Genomic DNA, 25,037 nt, shown 5'->3' on the forward strand with positions numbered 1-25,037 from the left:
TATATATTTTGAAATGTATTTACATAAAGATATTTTCTATATATACACTATTTTGCCCACTTGTATATTTTTTTTTAAATATATCTGAAAATCATTTGAAAGTTTTTTTTTTTTTTTTTTTTTTCAAACATTTTAATTCTAAGAAAATACATTCACATCAATCATTAAGAAAAATCTTTATTTTATGTTTAAAGCATGTACATACAACACGTTTCACAAATCAAGCAAGGAACGTATCTATATATCTAGTAAATTCTATAATAGTCAATTATATATAAAAATTCACTGCAATCCCCAAGTTTTTTTTAAGGAAAAAAAGAGGGGGGGAGGGTGCATTTTTCCAAAGTTTAAGTATTTTTAACAAATGAATATACTGTTATTAACTGCTGCACATTGCTTCAAATTAGCTAGCATACCAACTGCCCAATTCAAACTAATATTAGCTAACGTTTGCTAGTGAAATTGCTAAGGAGAAAAGTAGACAAGTGTAAACAAATTAACCTTTCAAAACTGCAGTTGATACGTGATCCATGCCTGGATATGTTTCGCCATTTCCATCATTATTCATGGTGTCAGAATAAGGACGTGGATTTCCATTGGTTACACAAAGAGGAGTGTAAATGTTATAAACATTGTAAACAACTGTTTAACTGACCAGAGCGATTATTTAATAATAAATGTAAAATGTACCCCAGTTCATCAGGTTACACATAGACATTATAGAATATATTAAAAGAAAAAATATTCATAGGCCTTCCTATTACAGCTAGAGAATGGATTGAACTACGTCATTTTATACAGTACTAGTGACTGCCATTTTTACTTCTTTTTCACCATTTTCACAGAAAGTATTACTTTTGCTTTTATTACCTTTAAATATGCTTTGGCGATGTGATATCTGCTGCACTTTTATTACTTTATCGTTGAAATTGTTATTGAGCCATATCAATAGACAGCACAGTCGTAGCCCTGATTTCTGGTTGCTCTGTGATAGTCTACAATTCCTTCTACCATCATGTAAAGAGAAGACACTCTCAACATCTATTTGAAGGCGCCTGACCAGGTGATCAGCCATCCGAAGAAAGCCAATTATCACTGCAACAAGTAGGTTAAAGTTGCTATGGCTCTAGTTGGAACTTACTTTTGGTCACTATTTCATAGTCAGAACCGACTAATAGATTATTTAAAAAATATTTATTTTAGCTTTTAATTTTTTATTAATGTTTAAAATGTTTATCGCTATTGATGTGGGGGAATTAATTACAAATAGGAACAACACACTTAAATAGCTATATTGGTTCAAATAAATTACAGTTTCAAATCTGTTTAATATGTGGTGTTGAAGCCATTTCTATGGAAGTAATAATATTTTGAGTTTATTTTGTAAAATCTGAGGAAAACCTGTGTTGCAAATGAAACGTAGAAATTAGAATGTAAACATTTAGCCAGTGATCTAGTATAATTTAATTTGATTGGCTGTTAGATTTAGTATGAAAGAAATAAATCCCTGGGAAACAGTCAGAAGCCACTGGACTGGACTGGAGCAACACAGTCTTTTGACCTACATGGAGCTGCACAGTTCATTTTTAAGAAAAGATCCTAAGTTTTAAATTTTTATGTTTTGAGATTGATAATTAAACAGACAAATGAAGAACTTTGGATTCAAGACTTTTATTCACTGACATTTTGTGTTGAGTACAAAAGAACTTTGAAGTCCTAAACTAGTGAGTCGGCTTGTTGCACTCACATCCAAAGTCAAAAGACTGGCTCGACATAGTCAAAAAAACGAGTAAATTCAGAAGATTGCTCAACGAAGCCGAAAGACGAGTCGCGTGAGAAGATCGCTAAAGAAAAAGACACTTGTGATGACGCGAGCTAATCGAATGGGCGGATCTGAGGGAAACCTGCTAGCAGCTGCTAACAAAGACAATAGACCAATACGGAAGAAAACTACGTTGCAGCAAAAGAATATATAAAGAAAGCCAGAGGTAGCCTACATAGAGAGTAATTCAGTGGCTGAATGAAACTTTCAGTGGAACAGTTCTGATATTTTCTTCATGACTCTATTAGCCATTGTCTAAAAGTGACAGTAAGTGTTCTTTCAAGTGAAAGTCATAGAGCTTGACATAAATAAATCAGTGACTCTTTTAAACGAGTGTTTATAAGAAGATTAGAAGCTGTGGACACTATTAAGAATTGTGACAGCTTTTTTGGGGGAAGATTTTAAAGTCACATGACATGGCAGATGAAAGCGCAGCTGCGTGTGTTGACCAAAAGAGGGCGCCAAAGCCCACAGAAAAGGCTGTAGAGGAGAAACTACACAGGCTGAAAGGAGAACGCAAGGGAAAGTTGGCACAAATAACCAAACAGAAGAATGATTTATCCAAATTGAAGGAAAACGAACACAATGTTAACTTCAGTAAATATGAAGAATTGCTATAGTTCGAAAGATGCTTAAAACAGTATGAACGGATTACTGAAGACTTGTGTGAGATATTAGATGAAGATGATAAGAAAGCGGATCAAGATGCTTATGAGAACAGATATTCGGAATTTCAGCGTTTTATAAAAGACACAAACAAATGGATTACTGATGTCCTAAAAGATGAGGATGATGATATTAGGCAACACGCTATTGTATCCAAAGCTAACTCCATGGTAAGCCACACTTCCAGTACTACTTCTGCAATGCTGAGAATTAAAACTGAACGTGAAGCACTGTTGGCAAGAGCTGCAGCAATGAAAAAGAGACAAGCAATAGAACAGACAGAAATTTGCTTAAGAATTAGAAAACAGCAATTGGAGCTTGAAACTGAGCATGCTGCTTCAGACACCAAACTGAAGGTGAATGAAGAATTTGAAGATGCTCATAAATCTAAATATGATTTATCAGAGCTACGTTTAAACCCCTGATGTGTAGACAAGAAAAATACAATGTAGACCATTATGTGCGTCATGGATCTGATAAGACATCCCTTTCATTTAATCCAAAGCCAGACACTCGAGTTGGTGCTTCAGATAGAAGAAAGTCATCGTCAAGCTTTGATGCTGTCAGCAGCATGCCACATCTTAATCATCATGATCACACTGATTTTTCTACAGATAGCCTGCACGAAGTGTTACAGCCTCAAAACTTAGTCACTGAGATGCTCATTAAACAACAGAGTTTATCTCAACCCCCTCAAAGAGAGATATCCACGTTTAGAGAAGATCCTCTGACTTTCAGATCTTTCATAGGGCATTTGAGCATGCAATCAACAGTAAAACAAACAGTCATCAGGACCGGCTGTACTACCTCGAACAATTCACGAGTGGAGAGCCACTTGATCTCATTCGGAGCTGTGAGCACATGAAACCCGACAGAACATATAAAGAAGCCAGAGAACTGCTAAATCGTCACTATGGATATTAAATGACCATCGCTACAGCTTACATCAAGAAGGCTATGGAATGGCTTCATATAAGGCCAGAAGACAGAAAAGGATTAAATGCTTTTGCTTTGTTCTTGGTTGGATGTTGTAACACACTGAATGAAGTGGACTACATGGATGAAATAAACAATCCTACCAACATGAAATCCATTTTATCCAAACTTCCATTCAAACTGAAAGAAAGGTGGAGAAGTTATGCTTATGACATTCAAGAAAGAACAAGAAAAATAGCCAGATTTCCTGATTTAGTGGAATATGTGTACCGACAAGCAAAGGTTGCCAATGACCCGCTGTTTGGAGATATCCTGGACTCCACTTCATGTAATCAGAACAGCTCAAAAAGGCAAACAAGCATTAGAAAAAGTGAGTCTAAAAGAAGCAGCTTTGCTGTGAATGTGTCTGCTACCAAAAGTAATGTCAGTAAAAGCCAACCTGTGAAGAAACCTTTTGCAGCCAAGTCAGTAAGTGTTTTTCAAAGTCCCTGTCTTTACTGCCAGAAAAACCATGCACTAAATGCGTGCAACAAGATTCGAGAACAGCCTCTGAAAAAAAGAATTCAGTTCTTGAAAATGAACGGCCTTTGTTTTAAGTGTCTGACGGCAGGTCATATGTCCAAGGACTGTAAAAAAAAAAAGAAAAAAAAAAAAAAAAGAAAAAAGGGCCTCTTGTCCAGATTGTTCACTCAAGCACCCAGCTATCTTGCATGTTGTTTAGGAAGATGCTTCATCAAAGAACAACAGTGCAGACGACAGGTCACAAAGAACGAGTGAAGTCAAGTGCTCTCGTGTCTGCAGGGTGCAGAAAAGGTGACCAATCTGGGGCCGGGAACAGTGAGTGTATTCTTCCTATCGTACTTGTGCAGATAAAACACAAGAAAGACACAAAGATAATCAAGACCTATGCTTTCCTGGATCAAGCAATTACAGCGACTTTCTGCACTGAAGAATTGGTGAAGTTGAATGTGCGGGTAGAAAGACAGAGTTTGTGCTTCGTACTATAGCGCAAGGACAGAAAGTGAATAGCTATTAACTTACCGATCTGGAGGTGTGTGGCTTAGAGGAGCAAGATAACATTCAGCTTTCCAATGTGTATACTCAGCCAGATATACCTGCAAAAAAGGCCAACATCCCACAGAAGAAAGATTTGGAGAAGTGGTCTTACCTGAGTCGAGTCCATCTCCCAAAACTTAAAGCAAAAGTTAGTCTGCTCATCGGTGTCAACGCATATAAAGCCATGGAGACATGGGAAATCATTAATAGCCAGAACGATGGACCATACGCTGTGAAGACAGCTCTTGGCTGGGTTGTCAATGGGCCAATCAGCAGATTCCAAGAGAAGGAATCAGATGATGGCAAAGTTTCCTTGTCAACCGTATTTCTGTGATAAGCATTGAAGACATGCTGATGAAGCATAACAATGCAGAATTTCCAGAAAGATGTGACGACAGACGAGAACAGTCGCAACATGACAAATAGTTAATGCATACGATGACATCAGCTCAGCTCGTGGATGGTCACTTCCGCATCAAGTTGCCTTTAAAGAATGACAAGGTGAAGATGTCATGCAACCGTGTTATTGCTGAACAGAGGCTTAACTCTTTGAAGAGGAAGTTCAGTTTGTACAAAGACTTCTTTCAATAGTACAAGGCTTTTATAGACAACATCCTGGAAAAAGGCTAAGCAGTAAGGATTTCAGAAGAACAGTTGATTCGCAGTGATGGAAGAGTATGGTTCATTCTACACCATGGGGTTTACCATCCAAAAAAGAGGAAACTCAGAGTCGTCTTTGACTGTGCGGCAACTTACCTAGGTGTGCTGCTAAATGATCAGGTGTTGCAAAGGCCTGACTTAACTAACACCCTCATCGGAGTATTGTTGAGATTCAGACAGGACTGAGAACTACATCTTCTCAGTGGAAGTATGTCAACACCTCACAAAACCCAGCAGATCAGGCTTCCAAAGGTTTGAAGATACAGAGCTTCATGGAAAGTAACAGCTGGTTTCAGGGGCCTAGTTTCCTGAGAAAAGAAGTTGAATGGCCGGAACAATCTGAACAGTGTCCTTGCTTGACTGAAGATGATGTTGAGGTTGAGATGTTGTGAAGACATCTGCTGCAGTGTCATGCACAAACACAAACAAGTGCACAGATCTACTGAATCAGCTCGTTGAGTATTACTCCAGTTGGGATAAGATAAAAAAGGCGGCTCCCTGGATTTTGTACTTGAGAAGGATGTTGCGGCACCTGCGCGAGAAGAGAAAAGAGTTTGAGCAGATTAACAGCGATCTATCCAGAGCTAAAAATGAACTGGTTAAATACAGTCAGAGACAAACTTACACTGAGGAGATACAAGCCTTGCAGCTGGCAGGCCCCCGTGTAAAAAAGAAAAGTTCCATCTTTAAACTGGATCCATACTTGCAAGAGGATGTGTTGAGAGTAGGAGGACGTTTGAACAGATCCTCTGACACCGAATCATCTGCTTGCGTTGAGGACACAGCCTAGTTTTCCACCTGGTGTGTTCGCCATTTATGATGTCTACGCCTGCCGGCGCTGGAGACAAATACAATATACGGCGGATCTGTTCTGGCGAAGGTGGACTCACTAAGAGAAGTTTCAGGGTTGGAGATGTTGTCCTCGTCCCAGATTCGTTCCTGCCACGAAACTCCTGGATGTTAGGCAGAATCATAAGGGTGATGCCTGACTCCGAAGTGCTGAAGTTCATAAGAAAACCAGCATCATTCAAAGACCCGTAACTAAACTTTGTTTGTTGCAGGGAGAAGACTGATGATAGAAGAGAAAGTCTTGAATATAATAGAAATTACCAGTTATATAGTCTGTGAGAAGTATTTAGTTGTTAATACTAGATTTAGTATGAAAGAAATAAAACCCTGCGAAACAGTCAGAAGCCAGTGGACTTTGGAGCAACACAGTCTTTTGACCTACACCGAACTGCACAGTTAATTTGTAAGGAAATATCCTAAGTTTTTATTTTTTATGTTTTGAGATTGATAATTAAACTTTGGATTCAAGACTTTTATTCACTGACGTTTTGTGTTGAGTACAAAATAACTTTGAAGTCGTAAGCTAGTGAGTCGACTTGTTGCACTCACAGTGGGTACTTGTATTTACACGTGTCTGTGAATTCCGATGACGGTTATTTTTTTTATGTCTACAGAAACAATAAATATACGGCATTGTGCAAAGGTTTTAGGTAGACGTAAGACAATACTGCAAAGTCAGAATGCTTAAAAAAAAATGTATAGTTTATTTTTGTCAGTAAATCAAAAGGAAAGGAAATTAACAAAATCCAAATCAAATCAATATTTTGTGTGAGCACCTTTACCTGTAAAAACAGCATTAATTCTTTTAGGTCCACTTACACAAGGTTATTTAAGGAACTCACCAGGTAGGTTCTTGCAAACATTCTTGGATCTTCTATGGAGATCAAATCCTTCTATCTGTTCATGTAATCCAAGGTGGACTCTATGACATTGAGATCAGGGCACTGTGGGGCCCAAACCCACCCAAATCACTTCCAGGACTCCTACTACTAAACACCAACTATTATTCTTTTGGACTGCATAACTTCATAGTTGATCCTGGTTTCAAAATGGTAGCAGAATCCAGCGTATAGAGGCTGAGTGAATGTGGTGTGGAGTCTGTGGAGGAGCTTCATCGTATCAGAGACGCTGTAAAAGGACAGAGTTCCTGCACTGTGATTCACATACACTCCTATACTGGAGGATGATGGAACTTTGAGATCAGTTTTAACATTGTTGTGAACAGAAGAAGAAGAACATTCCAGGCCCCAGGACTGATTGTTGCCTCCAAACCAACACTCATTACCCCCTCCTTTCCTTCTGATATCTTTATATGAGACTGATATGAACACATTTCTCTTACTGCTCCACTCCACCTCCCAGTAACAGCGTCCACACACACTCTCTTTACTCAACACCTGACTGTAGGAGTCAAATCTCTCTGGATGATCAAAATACGACTGCTTTGTCTCACTGCGTGTCACCACTTTGTTCTTCTCAGACAGAATGAGGTAATAATTTACTGTGTTGGGATCCAGAGTCAGATCACAGAAATCTAAACACATGAACAACAGAAACACCAAATATTAATCACAGAATATTTATGTAAAGTGTGTGTTTTCAGAATCCACTTTTCTCTTCGCCACTGTGAGGGGCTTTACAATAACTTTACAATAGGGTTAAATACATCAACAGAAGCTCGACTTGATTGATGCTGGAATGTTCCCAGGTCGCCTAAAGTTCGGTAAGACAGCTGAAGCGCTGCATTATGGGATCTGTAGTTTGTGTTATCAGCGCTTCATATTGCCACGACATTAATAACAATAATAACAGATTTATATAAAATCATCTCGCGGGCTGGATATAATTGTACATCGGGCTGGATTTGAATCATGTTAATAATTTCTAACAATAATTATCAACAATGATTTAACAAGGTAGGAAACAGCTATTTTAAGAAAAGGCTCGCTGGTGACTCACGTGGTCCTTGCGGGTGACCCCTGGTGTACGTTATCCACTTGTATTCATAGCCAACGTGTGTTACATCAGCAGTGTATTTTACTGCAACATGTACTGCAAACAAGTTTAACACAATCAAATTTCCTGTACCCTCGTGTACCTGATCACTGAAACACAATTCTAACACCGATTCTGACTGAACCAGATTCATTATGATTCTGATTCAGCAAAATTCTCAATCTGATTGATTCTAAAGTTATTTGGCAAAAAAAGTTCTGATGTAAAATAAAATGTTGGAAATAGAAAATAAATGACTTGTTGCTTCTTAATTTGAAATATTATTTTAATAAAAATGTAAAGCTTCTACTTTTCATGAAACAATATCTGTTATTTCTAATATTTCATTTTTGATCACATAATCTAACTGTACAATAATAAGGCAGCCAGAATCCAGCGTATAGAGGCTGAGTGAATGTGGTGTGGAGTTTGTGAAGGAGCTTCATCGTATCAGAGACGCTGTAGAAGGACAGAGTTCCTGCACTGTGATCCACATACACTCCTATTCTGAAGGATGATGGAACTCTGAGATCAGTCTTAATGTTGTTGTGATAGAAATAAACTGAGGAAGAAGAGGAACACTGCAGACTCCAGGACTGATTGTTGTGTCCAAACCAACACTCATCACCCCGTCCTTTCCTTCTGATATCTTTATATGAGACTGATATTAACACATTATTCTCACTGCTCCACTCCACCTCCCAGTAACAGCGTCCACACACACTTTCTTTACTTAACACCTGACAGTAGGAGTCAAATCTCTCTGGATGATAAGAGTACGGCTGCTTTGTCTCACTGCGTGTCACCACTTTGTTCTTCTCAGACAGAATAAGGTAATAATTTACTGTGTTGGGATCCAGAGTCAGATCACAGAAATCTAAATACATGAACAATGGAAATGTGTCAAATATTAAAAATATATCAAAGCATGTACTGAAGATGGAGGGTGAGAGGTGTGTGTGTGTGTGTGTGTGTGTGTGTGTGTGTGTGTGTGTGTGTGTGTGTGTGTGTGTGTGTGTGTGTGTTTTACACGTACAGTTCAGAAAATCTTCTCTGCTCTTTGGTTCTGAGGGTAAAATCATCTGAACTGCTGCAGCTGTGGAAAAACAGGAGACATTTTGATGAAGGAAATGAGCTGCTTTGGTAATTATTTACTACTGAATAAATGTTATGAATAAATGATGTTGTTTATGTGACTTATGAACTCTGTCACTCTCTCTTTGTAAGAAAGGGGGAATAAATGTATGTGTGTCCTTTATTAATAGTTGAGTAGCTGAAAACACTATAAATACAGGAGTAATAAGTGTAACTGCATCAAATGATCATTCCAGTGGAGAAGAACAATAACAGTAAGTTCATATAATCATATAAAATCATTATTGTGTGTTTTGGGGAAATGTTACTGTCTCTCGTCACCATGCTGCAGAGAAAGTAAAGATTCCCAGCAGGACAATTTCTCTCACCATGTTCATAAATTATGATGAATTCCTCCTGGCAGAGTTCCTCAAATCTCTTTTTATACCAGAGACTGATTTCCTCACTCTATCAAATGAGTGATGTTGATTGACAGTGATGCTGGGTGAGTCCTCACATCCAGAAGACTATATAGACTATACACACTTTGTGTTACCTTGAGGAAATGGATGTGATCGTGTGTGTGAAAGCTGCTCCAGCTCAGTGATTCTCCTCTGAAGATCAGAAATCTCAGGCTCCTGTTGCTCCAGGAGTCGTTCAGCTCGACTCAGTTCAGCCTTCTCCTGATCTCTGATCAGCTCCGTCACCTCCGAGCGCTTTTTCTCCATGGAGCTGATCATCTCAGTAAAGATCTTCTCACTGTCATCTACTGCGGTCTGTGCACTGAGCTGTTAGGACACACACACACACACACACACACACTTACTGGGTCTCTTAATGACTCAATGTCCATGTGTGTGTTTCTAGAAGCAGCTCCGTCTCTGCTCACTGCTCACCTTTATAATGTTCACACCCTGTTTTAGCTCCTGCACCTTCTTCTGCTTCTCCTGGATTCTCTGCTGGAATTTTATCTGCTCCTTCTTCAGCTCAGTCTGTAAACAGGTATAGTTGTTTATATATTATTATTCTCCTGCATCTCCCCCTGCTTTATACATGAGCTCTCTCACACACACGGCTAATGTTGTTCTAGCTGTCATAGGAGAAATCAAGTCCAGTTATACTGATACACACAAACTAGTGGCCTTTAAACATGGCTGTCACGGACTACAAACTCCAGACCTCAAGCACATTCCAATGCTCTCTCTCTCTTTCTTACACACACACACACAAACACACACACACACACACACACACACACACACAGACACACACAGACACACACACACACACACACACACACACACACACACACACACACACACACACACACACCTGTTTTTCAGATCGTACTGCTGCAGCTGCAACTGTGTCATGTCCTCTGTGTTCATGCATCGTACACAAGTAACAGATGAAGCTTTGGTCAGTACGACAGTAGATCTTCAACACTTTATCATGCTCAGAGCAGATCTTCTCTTGTAGATTTCCAAAGGCTTCGATTAACTTGTGCTTTTTCCAGGAAGGAACTTCATAATGAGGTTTCAGATGAGTTTTACAAAAGGAGGCCAGACACGTCATGATGGCTTTGTGTTTCCTTCCGCTACAGAAATCACATTCCACATCTCCAGGTCCAGCGTAACAGTGAGCAGGAGAAGCAGCTCGGACTTCAGACTTCTTCAGTTTTTCCACCACTTCATGTGGTGCATGTGGTTTCTGTGTAGAACAGGCCTTTGAGTGAACATGTCCCTGCACTGAGGACAGCTGTAGACCCCCTTCTGATCCTGCTGATCCCAGCAGTCATTAATACACACCTTACAGAAACTGTGACCACATGGGATAGTCACTGGATCCTTCAGAATATCCAGACACACTGGACAGCGGACAACTTTAACAAAAACCGGCTCAAATCTTACACCACAATTACCACAACTGGCACATAGCAATGTAATTAACACAATGTAGTGATGCACTACATCTACATGATTATGCTACAGAGAAAAACCCTCTTTCCTTTTTTTTCCCCCAGGTAGGAGACTTTCTTCTTTCTCCTGCCAGATTTTAACATCCCAAACAAGACCAGCATATACTCCTCAGCATGGGATTAAAAATACAAGTTGCGTCTATGCCATTACCAGTGCTAGATGATTAACTCGTTTTTTTGTTGTTAGCCATTCATATTGTACAATGCAATTCAGCCATTGCAGTTTAGTTGCTTAAGTCTCAAAACAATGTATAAAAACTTCTATCCACTATTGTTGATGTTAAGATGGGCCTCACACTGGTTCTTTAAACACATTTCTATGTTATCTGTTCAGTGTCTATAGGGTCTTTACGATGAGACTATGTAAGGTACATGGAAATTCTTTATCTGGGCTCATACATCTCTGGTTACTATGTCTTTTTACCCAATCAGGAACAGTTTTAGGTCAGGTTTTTTCCAGTGTGTAAAAATATACTTGTCTGTTATCTGCAATATACTGAAAAAGAACATATGCGCCATTCTGTGTGATTCTTCGCTAATCAGAACAGGCACCACGGGCATCGTAGATCGCATGGAAAACCTCTCCAAGAGTTAAGTTTTGTTTGGGCATGATAAAAATCTAACAACTATACACACTTATATACACATATATACCTGTCCAGGTTTATCGGGTTTTCGAAAACATTCTAAGACATATTCCCACTGAAAATAAATAATGCTGTGTGCAGCATATTCATGGGCCAAAGGAAAGCAGAAGCATAACAAACACTCGAGTTCAAATACAGATTCCCTCCTGGCAAAGTGACAACCGAAAAGCCAAAAATCACTCTAGCAAAAATATAGAACCGTGCGAGAAACAAACAACTGAAAACGTAGCCCCCGGAAATGGCTCCTGATGTTCCTGATTGGATGATCAGGAGACGGATGTTAAATTCCCTGATGAGCTCAGGGTCCAAGATATTCCAGGTTTAGACCCAGGAGCATTCCTCTAAAGCATAACATTTCCAATCTACTAGATGCTGCAGTGATCATTGTACATGGCACGAGTCCAGTATCTGGTGGTCTGTGTAGGTCGGCTGACAACTGATGATGAAGGGGCAGGGAGGGGAAACCTGTGGAAGTGAAAACACAGGTGAGAACAGGCGTGAGGAGAGATGCATCGAAATTAGAATTTCTTTAATTACCTGGGTAACAGTAACTGATATCAATCAATCAATCTTTATTTATATAGCACCTAACATCTACCAGGTAGAACCTTGGTGCTAAACAAAGTGAAGAGGCCATGTGCAAAATAGTAATAAAATTTAATTAACATAAAAGTAGTAAAATATACAATATCATTAAAAAAAAAAGTAAATTGTAAGAACTTAAATCAAAAGCGATCACCCCACGATTTATATCTTGTTCTAGGCACTTCAAGCAAGACATGATTAGAGGACCTGAGAGTTCGGCCATGGGTGCGTAGATGGATAAGTTCATTTAAATAGGTTGGGGCCGTATAGGTGATAGGTGACAGGGTTTACTCTACTGGTTATCTGAAAACAGCCCAATGTAGCGTTGGGACAGTTTGCGTGATTCCACATAAAGGCATACGTTTTCTTGTTGACCCAAAAGATGTACAAGGTGGGATCAAGGTTGGTAAGGGATAGGCAGTGGCCGGAGCAGCAATGGAGGATGCCAGTGCAGGGAGACATTTATGTCTGAATGTCCTCCCAGATAGTTGGCCACCAGAACCTCTTAATGAATACGATTGTGCAGTTTGACCTAGGATGGCAGGCGAGGTTGGAGGAGTGACCTCATTGAAGAACTTGGGAACGAACTGCCGGGGAGACAGACAGACAGTTTAGAATGAATCAGATGTTCAAGCTGCTCACTTTGTGCACAGGGGCATTGTAATGCTGGAACAGGTTTGGGTTTCCAAGTTCAAGTGAATGCAAAATGTTATTATAGCGCATCTAAAGAAATCCTTTAACTGAGTGCTTCCAGATTTTTGGTAACAGTTTGGAAAAGAACCACATATAGCAGGAAAAGGCATGTATAAAGGTTGTCAAGCAAGTTAAATATTCAATTGCAACTTAATCGCACATATCTGTTCTAAATGTACCATATATTAATACTTCCTGTTTTTAATAATTTAAGCAACATGGACATGGAGAAATATGGATGCAACATAGAGCTTGAAGACAAAAAAATTCTTGTAAATATTTTAAAGTAATAATGATTATGATAATGACGTACATCATCAGGACGCCAAACGGAACCTTTGCTATGTTTCCACATGGACAGTTAATGAGGTGACACCGGAGAAACTACACCTCTTCAATTTAAGAAGCTTTTATCATAATCAGACATTTTACAGATTTGAATGATGAATTGTTTTTAACTGTACGATCAATAAAGACAGTAATTTAAGTTAGTTTCGCCATTATGAGGGAAAAACGCACAAAACGCCACCCATTTGGTGTTTGATTTGAGACTTAGCGCATAAATAAAACAAAAGTTTACTGATTAAAAATATTTTTCAGTGGAATTTATTTTATATCTAAGTAAAGAAAGGTTGTCGTGAATATGTGTGTGTGTGTGTGTGTGTGTGTGTGTGTGTGTGTGTGTGTGTGTGTGTGTGTGTGTGTGTGTGTGTGTACAAAACAAATTAAAAATATTGTTACCTAATGAATGTGTCCAGGCTGAACATCCACATAACACAAGCAGAGAAAAGATTATAATGATCAGGAATGTGTCTGTTCTCAGTCATGTTTACATCACTGACTCCCTCTGTCTCATCCACTTTAGCTTTACCACTGTATAATTCTGTTAAAACACAAGAACAGAAATATACATTAATGTTGTTTTAAATGCCTGCCAGTCTTTATTAAAAATACAATATTAATAACATTAATAGATTTTTATGGGTTTTCATGATTCGATTTAGGTTTGTGTTCATCAATTACATTAAAATTACTCTTAATAATTAAAAAAAAAAAAGATAAAATCTGAATGTTTAAAAATTTAACTTCTATCTCTTCTAGCTGCCAGCTAGTGTGATTAAATGATAAATAATCAATAAATGATAAATTCACTGTGGTTATTCATAATAAATAATAGTTCAACAGCATTTACACATTTAATGTTTTTTCCTTAGTTTAAATAGTTTCCTGTCTGCTTTGTAAAATAATTATAGGTTTTAACTGTAATTATTACAAAATTAACCTTAAAATTAAACAGTTCTGTGCTGTAAAAACCGTATAAACCGTAATTATTACAATGTAAACCATGTGATTTGATGAGTATAAACTGCTTTTAACATTTTAAACATTGATTAGACAGTTACCATAAAAAAAAAACAATTAAAATCCGTAAAATATACAGTACAATGGGTGCAATCCTGCACAACCAATGAAGTTCCTACCGTATTTTTGACGGTAAAGTTCTGACAACCACAGCTGCAGTTTTTATGCAGGGTTATGTTTTACAGTGTACATATGGTCCTGTGACATGTTGGAAATTTCTTGTCCTTCTAGACCGAGTTGCTTCCGACGTTAGTTGGGACTGACACAATAAATATAAAATAGTCTCTTCAAAAGAAGCCAAGACACTAGGATGAGTAGAGCAAAGGTAGAGTTTATTGCGGTAGAGTTTACCACAATCAACCCGAGAGCATCCGCATGTCATGACATCGATGGTCTGAACACACCTGGCATTTCCTCCTGTTTTTATAAATTTTGACCTTTAACATTGATAACTCCCCATACCTTCAGTTATTACCATTATTGGAAATCTTCGGACGTTAAACCTTCCCCCAAATATTTTTAACTATCATTAACATTCAAATATTCCAACATTCAAAAGGTCAATTCTGATTACCATTATCTTCAAGATTCTTCGAGAGGGTTGGTCCACAAAAAGTGGTAAGTATACCACTGTTTCACTTCATTATTTTACTTCGCTTGGTTGCCCGTACAATTTGATCATGCGTGAGTACTTAGCTTTTTGCTTATTTCATAGATTATTCTATTATTATTTTGTTAGCAATTTTATTACTTTGCATAAGCTCATTAGTATTTTTTTTATATATTCTTAACTTTATTACTTAGATGGTTTTAGTAGGCTGCTTAGGCTTTCCACAAATGTGGTAGATTTCACTGAAGAGGTATCATTCCCTTTTTTGGCCTGCACTTGGGGTGAGCTTCATGGAAGACATGTTCTCCATCCCCTTTTACAGCATTTATAATAAACTTCCTCGTTCAGGATTCATTCTGTTTGTGTGTTATTTTCGTCTGTGTTGGGTGGGGTCTTTTTCATGTATAGTGAGTGTTATGGGCACTTTCCTATTGGTTATGTTTATTAAGCATAAATAAGCTACTTTTTAATCCTACATTCCCCCCTTTGCGGATTCAAATCCGCAACAAAAATGTCACCATTATTGCAATGTATTACCCATCCTGCGTTCCTACATTCCCCCAATCTCAGCGCTATTTACCAATTCTAATTTTAAGGAAATACTCTATCGAGGGAGCAGGCGGCGAATAACAAGGGCGTGCAAGGAGCCTGTGACGCATGTGCAGAGACAAAAGGCTGACATTAGTAAGGATATCAGGGAATGTGGCCTCGCGGAGTGATGTCGGGGTAAGGTAAGATATATGTATATGTGTATAGAGAGCAAGTTAAAAATAAACATAAAGAGTAATAAAAGAGGTTCCTCTTCTCGGATAGGCCGATAACTATTGGCCGCTACCTTGTAATAGAGAACCTATGGAATAATCATTGAAAAAGAAACTTCAACATGAGGAAAAAGTTCCACTCGATCCGCGTAAGATTGCGTGACCACGCAACGCGTCTGGACAGAGGTGGCATAACAATCTACAAATGTGTTTTAGTCACCCAGGGAAGCCAAACTGAAGCTACGAATTGATTGGCATGAGACAGATTCCATACATTTGGGCAAATAAAAAAGTCTGTGCCTCGCTTTCGAGATGAATAGACAGTACAGTCCTTGTGTACCTGTAAAACTGAGCGAAGGAAAGTCTTTGGGTCGTGCAGGAATGAAGCTCACAGCGGAGTGGGTCTGCAGGGTGTCTACCGATCAGGGGTGCTCCATGGTCGTATACTTGCGCAGAACAGCATAGCCGACTGGTCAGAGGAAGTGGTTGAAGTCGAACACATCAGCTGAGCCTCGAAGGTTGACTGGGGCACACACTGCAAGTGAACAGCCTTTCGTCCATCGGTGGAATGGCCTAGGCAGCCAGTGTCAGACAGGTATAGACTGCATACAGAGAACTTTTAAAATAGAAACACCATAGTTCTGGATAGAAAAAGCAGAAGGGTGGAGAGCTAATCAGAAAAACAACAGGGGGAGGAGAGGACAAACAATTGTGGGGTTCAGGTTGGGGGTGCAAACTCTCATATTTGGTTGTCCTCCTGGTCAGGGACATGAACTAAATCGGGAGACTGTGAGGGGTTTCTAGCATGTCTGGGGATTAGTACACTATATTGTCCTATGGACCAGGTAGTCAGGGAGTTGACAATATTACGGAGGATTGGAAAACAGCAGCAGAGGAGGAGGAAAGTGCAAAGTAATGCAATGCCTATGATGGGTCCCAGACGTGTTAATAATCAGGTCCAATTGGCGGAGAAAACCATGCCCACCATACAGTTTGGGCAACGCTAGTGTGGTGAATGTGTTCTTCCTTTAGTTTTGTCATTTGATCTAAGACCTTATTTAAGGCTCCCTGACTGCCAATATGCGGTGGAATAATCGTGCAACATTCATCAACGATAAGTTTACAAACACCATCATGGGGAGACATTATGGAATCCAATATAAATCTGTTCTGGACTGCCATTCTAGTTGTGGCATGTAGTTGACCTTTGATTAAATCTAGCACGGCAACTGTGCAATTAATAAAACGCTGCTGATCATACCATATGTAATTTATCAAGTGGGAATTGAGCATTATCTGAGCCCAGGGGAGCAAGGCGGTTAGTGCAGTTGCCCCCGAAGAATCCATGGCCAAATGTTCATTGGGAACACCTATAGGTGCCCCTCGCCAATCCATTTTGATAGTAGGGTCTTTTTCCCAATGAGGGAACGAGCTGACATTTGAACTATCAGTCTGAGATATATTTACGCCAAAGGGCTGAATGCTTTGCTTACGGCTGCGGGGAGGAGAGTGTACCAGTACAATGATACGAATTTTTCCCGAGTCTGGAAAGATGTCTGCTAAGAGGTTGTTGCCATTGTTTATTGTTACAATAAATGGCACGGTGTCACTAGTATTAATGGCATCGCTAGTGGTGTGTCAAAACGAATTTCTGATGCTAGATGAGTGGACTCGCATTGCTCAAAAAATGGTGCCAAGAAAATTACTTCTGTTGGCACAAAGACAAAAGGGATATTGCCGATCTTTGGGAACTCTTACAAGGGGATGGCTTTCTAAAAGGGTAGGGATAAGGCAATGGGTAAGCTGATGGTCACAACTGGCTGTAAGGTTAACAGGCGAATTTCTGTCATGGGTAATAAACGTTGCACCTAGCGCTCTGAGTAGGCAAGTAAGTGGGCACAAGTATTCTACGTCATATGGGGTAATGAACATTCAATGGGACCTCGAGTAGGTTGTACATGGGAAAGATGGCTGGCCCTATCATGGCATACTATACATGAATGATTTGTCACACTTCGAGCACTGTAGTACAGCCACTTTTGGTACAGAGTATCTCCAATAATAGGGGCCGCTAGGGTCGTTTGAATCTGCTTTAGGGGAAACAGAAGGGTCTTGAAAAATTTGGTGCTGTTTCTGTACAGATTTAAGAAGGAGTTAATTTTGCTCAGGGGTACTGAAATTGGGAAAGTAATATTCTCGCCATGCAGTGAGTTGTGTTACAGGTGACACAGAGTGATAGTTGGAGTGTTGGAGGGCAATAAGTCATTTGTGTATGTGAGACAGAGTTGTCCGGGGACGCAAGAACCGATGAACCGAAGAGAGAATAAAAGAAAGATCGGTTCTGTTTAGCAGTTGGCATGGAGCAGTTAAATGGTGTGGCTGTTGCAGTAACGCGAACGCTAGCGAGGTCTATCGTTGACATGACAGCGGAGTGGTTGGAGTTTGTGGTTTGAAAATGTGCATGCCTTGGTCGGGGAAAGATCACACGTCATGTGAATTTGGAAAGCTTTGTACATTTCAGCTGCTCAATTTCTACCAGATCCTCGACCAGAAGAGCATTTCTGCTGGTACAGAGGTGATGGAACATCAGTGACTCTTGCAGATATGTTGTGAGGATAAGCGGGGGTGGTTAGGTCGATGTATATGCGGGAAAAATAGTAATAGGCGCAGTAGCCCAGTGTGGCTATGAACATAAGAATAAGAAGTACAACACTTTTTCTTACAGTTAAGTGCTTTTCATCGCGATACGCCATCATGAATCAAAGGAGAACTTTAATTTGGCAAAATATAGAGTTTGGGTAGAAACTCTAGGCACCCTATAAGTTGATCTAAGATTAGGGGTAGGCTCGGTCTATTCTTTGGCTTCCTTTTGCAGTAGCAAGTCTAAGAAGGGTAGCTCTGCTTCTCCTACTCTAGAGATTCTGGGACCCGATTTCTAGATTAGCAAGGAGGTGAGAAAGCTGAGTGTTCTTTGGCTGCTTGCCGCGTGCAGCATTTTTGTACTTAAGTGCGGGTGTCCCCCCCTTTGTGTCTCTCGCGGTTTGAGTGGTTACCATATGCAGTGGTTGAGGTGGTACCAGTGCTCCCTACCTTCTACCTTCACTGCTGTAGGAGTTGTTAATACCACTTTAAATGAGCTGTTTCGCCTTGGATCAGACCAGTGCTTTTTCCTAAAGTGTCTAATGTAGATCCAGTCTCCTGGTTCAACAGGACATTCGTTTGTGGGTGGCTCCCCGTGTGTGGTTTCTGCAGTATGTGAAAACAAAGTCCTATGGGTTTTTTGTTAAGTGTTTAACATAACTTTGAAGCTCACCATCGACAAAAACTAGCTTGACATTTAACTATAGCTGCTTTGGCTGGCAAAGTCATAGCATATAAGAGTTCAGCTATATAGGGACTAATTTTAATTGTTGTCCCATCTGCTTGTTGCTGTGCCCATGTTGGGCCAAACATGTGAGAGACACCGTGTGCATAGGCCGAATCTGTGTATACTGGGAACGTTTTCCACCTGTGCTAACTCACAAGGTGCTGTTAATGCTTTAATTTCTGCTAATTGGGCAGAGCATGGCTGAGGCACTGATACAGAGGAGACATAAAAGCATCAAAGGAGTCCCCTTGTGGTGTGACTATCGCATACCTGGCTTTATTTCCGTCTACGTCACGAAAACATGACCCATCTACAAACAGCACCAGGTCTGCATTTGGTAATGGTTGATTTTGCGCTGTTGCGGCTAGGGCACGATAGCATGGTGGCATTTCCATTTCTATGTTATTTAGCGTGGTGCTATAGTATGCAATGGGTTGTTTTCCCATTCCATGCTGTTGTTTGCTTTAACACAGCGGAGACAAAGCCTCATCTGTCAGACACATACAGGTGAAATGGTTTCTTATAATCAGGACTAGCTAATGTGAGTGCCAAGGACAATGTTGTCTTAATTGCATTAAAAACTGCTAATGTTACCAGCCTCAGACCTAGGGGATATCTGTGCTGGCAGCAAATGATACACAGGCAGTGTGCACTGTGGATCAGAGAACAAACTGAGAGAAACACAAGAGAACCAAAGTTAGATGTTTCCACAGCGGCAGTCAGTTTATTACTGCAAGACTTTTTCTTTAAATGCTTTAACTTCTGAAAAAGATTACACTTTCTAAACTTCAAGTGTATTTGGTGAAATACAATTTAACAGAAAAAACTAATTCATTAAAACACTTGCTAAGTGTATGCAAAACATTCCATGGTATGTAATATTCTCATATTCTATATATTAAGTATACTTGTAGGTGTAAACATACATATACAGTTATGTGCAAGTACACCTTATATGCATTTGGACGTTTACATCAATTCACAATAATTAGAATTTACAATGACAGTACAAAAAGAGTGCGTCAAAACTGCACAGAAACATTTATCAAGACACAAGAAAACCTTCAAGACCAGATTTCTGAGGAAATGCTTTAGATTTCATTACACTTGATATATTCACTCGATATAATTTGTCTGTCACTATATTTCACTCATGCATGTGCGCACACTGAAAAAAATACACGTGCTAAACATCCCAAAATGGCGATTGAAATTAGAATGCAAAATACACTCAGCAATGAAATTCTAAAATGCTTCTAAAACACTTTTAAACAATATATATCTAACAAACTCAGTATTTCAGTATTTTAAACATTTTTCTAATGTCACACAAACCATACATGAAACACGATTAAACTAGTTATTTGGTTTTTATAATCCCTTTGTGAGTTAATATATAATTCTAAACACACTCAAACTCTTTGTATAACATCTGCCGATTTATCCAAGTACAATCAAATGAAGATTTTAGTTATTTATGTTCGTACCTGAGAGAAACACAAGAGAACCAAAGTTAGATGTTTCCACAGCGGCAGTCAGTTTATTACTGAGCGCGCCGAATAGGGGAAAGTATCTCTCTCGCGTTTCATGTGCACACAATGCACCATCTAGTAAAAAAAAAATAAACATGAGGAAATGTATTCACGTATTAATAGGGGGGGGGGATCAAACTTATAAATTACGGTTTATTTATTTATTTATTAAAATTATTATTTTTTTGACCCATTACAATAACACTTCTGATGTCCATTTTAGTGAAGCTTTGCGTTTAGTTTGGTCCGCTGTCTTTATCATGTTCCTCAGTGCTTGTACCTGCTGAGCAAAATCACATATCCAGGGCCTACTAAACTCTGCCATCCCTAGAAAAGATAACATTTGACAAACTGTTTGTGGTTGTGGGGCCTTTTGAATAGCCTTCACATGTGCAGGGGAAATTTTCTTTATATTTCCCTCCAGTACTCTCCCCAGATATTCAACTGTTGCTTGACAGAATTGCAGTTTCTCTTTATTTACCTTGTGACCATTTTTGACTAGCATATTAAGTATGTGTCAGGGTGCGAGCGAAACAAAAGGCAGAAGCCGGAGTACAGCTCGCTTGGGTTTTAATGATATGCGTGAGAGAGATATACACACACGCACACACACACACACACACACACACACACACGCGCACACACACACGGCAGTCCTTCGGTTGAGAGAGAGTCCGAGGTGCGCTTTTGGGAGAAGCGTAGCTGACCCGAGATGCACGGGGAGGGGAAGCGCAGCCGGTACGGGATTCTGGAGTCCGAATGGAACGGATAAGAGGAGTCCTGTGTGAAAACCGGAACGCGAAAACATAACCCGCACGTGAAGTCCAACACATACAATAACGAACGCTGGGTGAATGTGAGAGAGGGGTTTAAGTAGGAGCGGGGTGGAGTGATGAGGAGCTTTAGGTGAGCGTGATTAGGCCTGGAGCTCTAGGGAGAGCGGAGGCATAGAGAGCCACCAAAGGGGGCGTAGCAGGTGGATCCCTGACAGTATGCTTAGTGAATGTTGTTGACGTTGTTTTTTTGTCAGACTACAAATCAGTTGATCATCTGTATATTGGAGGACTGTGCTAGTCACATCTAATGAAGCTAAGTCTTTTGCCAACACTTGATTAAAGATGGAAGGACTTTCAGAATATCCTCAGGTAGCCTAGTATAGGTATACTGCTGCTCATCATAGGTGAATGCAAATATTGGATGTGAGTCAGGGTGAAGAGGAAAGCTAAAGAATGCAGAGCAAAAGCCAATGACAGTATACCACTTTGTTCCCTCTGGAATATTTGACAACAGTGTGTGTGGATCTGGAACATTAGGTATGTCTGCTATGACCAATTGATTTATTGGTCTTCGATCATGAAACAATCTCCATTTGTCTGAATTGGGCTTCCTAACAGGAAAAATTTAGGTGTTGCAATTGCTTTTGGTCTGTATTAATACCCCTGCATCTAATAGGCCTTTATTAGATGGCCTTATCCCTTCCCTACACCGGTCTCGGCACCGGTCTCCTCTCTGCAAGCATCCTGGAAGGTTTGGATAAACTTAGCCACATTTTCCTGTTCTCCCACTCGCATGGTTTCTAATCTTTCTGGGTCCAGCTTTGTGGGGTATTGTTTTCTCAAGGTACCCCAGATGTTATTTCGGAATGGGCCGAATGAATGGAAAATGATCATGTCTGGAATCTTCCATGTCATATCCGACTTTCGCTTCTTTAAAAATTTCCACTGTTTTCTTTTGCCCTTCCTATGGTTTGCGCCAGAATCGCTTTAATATCTCCAAGTGCATGATGGTGTCCCATCGTTTTTTCTTCAAATTGTGTTATCCACCTTTGTGCTCCTTCACACACGTCTGGCAGACGTGCATCTGTCTTGCTACATCCATTAAGGACCATTGGAAATATTGGACATCTTTTCCTATCACTATTAAGGGTAGTTGACGTACCGCCTACTGCTGTGGTGGGTGCTCTTGACTCCTGCCATATACAGCTTTTTCTTCGTCACTTGAGGTGTTGTCATCACTGTTGTCAATTGTCCCTTCGGTATTTGAGTGTGGGCTCTGTTTATTTCTCTTCAACTTTCTTGGGTGCCTCTTTTTCAAGCTTTCCGGAATGGCTGTAATTCTGGAGGCTTTATCAGAGTTCTTTCTCTTAATGTATGTCCTTCTTTTGGGTCAGGTGGCGTTAGGACCATGGGTGTTGTTTCTGTACTTGTTTCATTAAAGTTCTCTCCCCTTTGCTTCTCTGCTTGGGCCTTGCTTGTCCACTCACTTGTTTTTTCAAACTGCTTCAGGCTGGTGTTCAGTAGTTTACTTACTTGCACCGGCCCATAATTGCCATAATTGCCCATAATTGGCCACTTGTTCTTGGCTTTTTTGGGCCAGTTCTTCTATCCCCTTTATCTCTTTCTTAAGCTCCACCACTGATCTTTTTCAGGTCTTTTTAGTTTACTGATTACTTCTCCCTCCCTGGAGGCTTTGTAACTTTTTGTCGAACATGCTGTAGCTCTTAGTTCCTCCCTTACCTCCAGACATGGGTTTGAACTTGGTACCCTTGGGGGTGCTGTTCGTGCTCTGGGTTCTTGTTCCAGCTCATCATCGAATAGTTTCATCCCATCTGCTTCTCTCTCCTTCTGGCTCTCTGCTTTGCTGTGTTCGCTTCCCCTCAGCCAATAGGGAGTGCTGCTCTTGATGTACTCGGCATAATATTGCATGACTTTTCATTAGCCTCGTCCACAGTTCTTTCACTCTTGGAGAAAATTTCTGTCTGTCCCACTTGGAATAACGGCTCTGGGCAGAGCTCCCTGTGCGCAGTTGCCAGTGTTGCTCTTTTCCCATTTTCTTCAAGCTTGTAGTATCCGCTCAGAACTCCATGCACTTTTAGGTCTCCAGTAGTCCGTCCATGACTTTTCAGTTCCATCTGTGGATAAGTTCCTGCTGGCTTTGGAAGACGTGCATCATTATAAGATGGTGGCCAGCTGTGCTCATCATGCGGCCCTGAGAGTGGCGCTGTTCCCTTCTCTGTCTACTTTTCTACATTCTGCTCCCCCCTTCCTTTAACTGCTTCCCCTTTTTTTTATCTGCTCTTCTGTCTCTCTCATTATCCCCTCTGTTTCAAACCACCCCACTATGTTTTGTTTTTTTTCCTCTCTAATTTACTTTGTCCCTTACTTGCCATTTTGTGCTCCTCCCACTCATTTAATTTTTTCATCAGTCCACACAATAAAACATTAAATGTGCCTTCTTTTGGCCATTGCAACTCCCCACTTGTCCTGTTATGCCATTTCTTCATGTTTTTTTAATATCCTTTTCAAAACGTTTATACTATATATATATATATATATATATATATATATATATATATATATATATATATATATATATATATATATATATATAAACCCAGCCATTAGGGGGGCACAAGCCAGTGTACTCTTAGTGCCGGTCCCAAGCCCGGGTAAATGGGGAGGGTTGCGTTAGGAAGGGCATCCAGCGTAAAACATGTGCCAAATCAAATATGCGGATCACAAATGAGAATTTCATACCGGATCGGTCGAGGCCCGGGTTAACAACGACCGCCACAGGTATCGTTAGCCGACAGGGTACCGGTGGAAATTGGGCTACTGTTGGCCGAAGAAGGAGAAGGAGAGGAGGAAGGCGTCTACAGAGACGGCAGGAAAAGGAGCAGTGTAGGAGAGTAGAGGTTCGGGTTGGTACTTTAAATGTTGGTACTATGACGGGTAAAGGGAGAGAGATAGCTGATATGATGGAGAGGAGAAAGGTAGATGTGTTGTGTGTTCAGGAGACCAAGTGGAAAGGGAGTAAGGCCAGGAACATTGGAGGTGGGTTTAAACTGTTTTATCATGGTGTGGATGGGAAGAGAAATGGTGTAGGGGTGATTCTGAAGGAAGAGTACAGTAAGAGTGTAGTGGAGGTGAAGAGAGTTTCTGATAGGGTGATGATCGTGAAGGTGGAAGTTGAAGGGATGATGATAAATGTCATCAGTGCCTATGCTCCACAAGTTGGCTGTGAGATGGAGGAGAAGGAAAGATTCTGGAGTGAATTAGATGAAGTGGTAGATGGTGTACCTAGGAAAGAACGATTGGTGATTGGGGCAGACTTTAATGGGCATGTAGGTGAAGGAAACAGAGGTGATGAGGAGGTGATGGGTAGGTATGGTTTTAAGGAGAGGAATGTGGAAGGGCAGATGGTGGTAGCTTTTGCTAAAAGGATGGAAATGGCAGTGGTGAACACGTATTTTAAGAAGAAGGAGGATCATAGGGTGACGTATAAGAGTGGAGGAAGGTGCACACAGGTGGATTATCTTCTGTGTAGGAGATGCAACCTGAAGGAGATTGGAGACTGTAAGGTGTTGGCGGGGGTCAGTGTAGCTAGACAGCATCGGATGGTGGTCTGTAGGATGGTTTTGGAGGCGAAGAAGAAGAGGAGGAAA

General features: G+C 40.2%; 1 protein-coding gene and 1 pseudogene across 2 annotated transcripts in view; one reads left to right on the forward strand and one right to left on the reverse strand.

Annotated features, from left to right (window-relative positions):
* LOC310722600 (uncharacterized protein) overlaps window positions 1–25,037 on the forward strand; it is a 1,041,764-nt gene that overhangs the window by 799,745 nt on the left and 216,982 nt on the right. The gene's annotated exons all lie outside the window — the stretch shown is intronic.
* Window positions 8,058–23,298, reverse strand: LOC310722958 (tripartite motif-containing protein 16-like; annotated as a pseudogene). The gene is made up of 10 exons (XR_014538322.1): window positions 23,110–23,298; window positions 21,243–21,373; window positions 19,656–19,732; window positions 18,231–18,377; window positions 12,074–12,148; window positions 10,391–10,940; window positions 9,955–10,050; window positions 9,448–9,846; window positions 9,021–9,080; window positions 8,058–8,861 (listed from the first exon to the last, which is right to left on the reverse strand). The product of XR_014538322.1 is annotated as a tripartite motif-containing protein 16-like (transcript).

The sequence above is a fragment of the Silurus aristotelis genome (assembly GCF_946808225.1).
Source record: "Silurus aristotelis genome assembly, chromosome: 29".
Lineage (NCBI taxonomy): Eukaryota > Metazoa > Chordata > Actinopteri > Siluriformes > Siluridae > Silurus > Silurus aristotelis.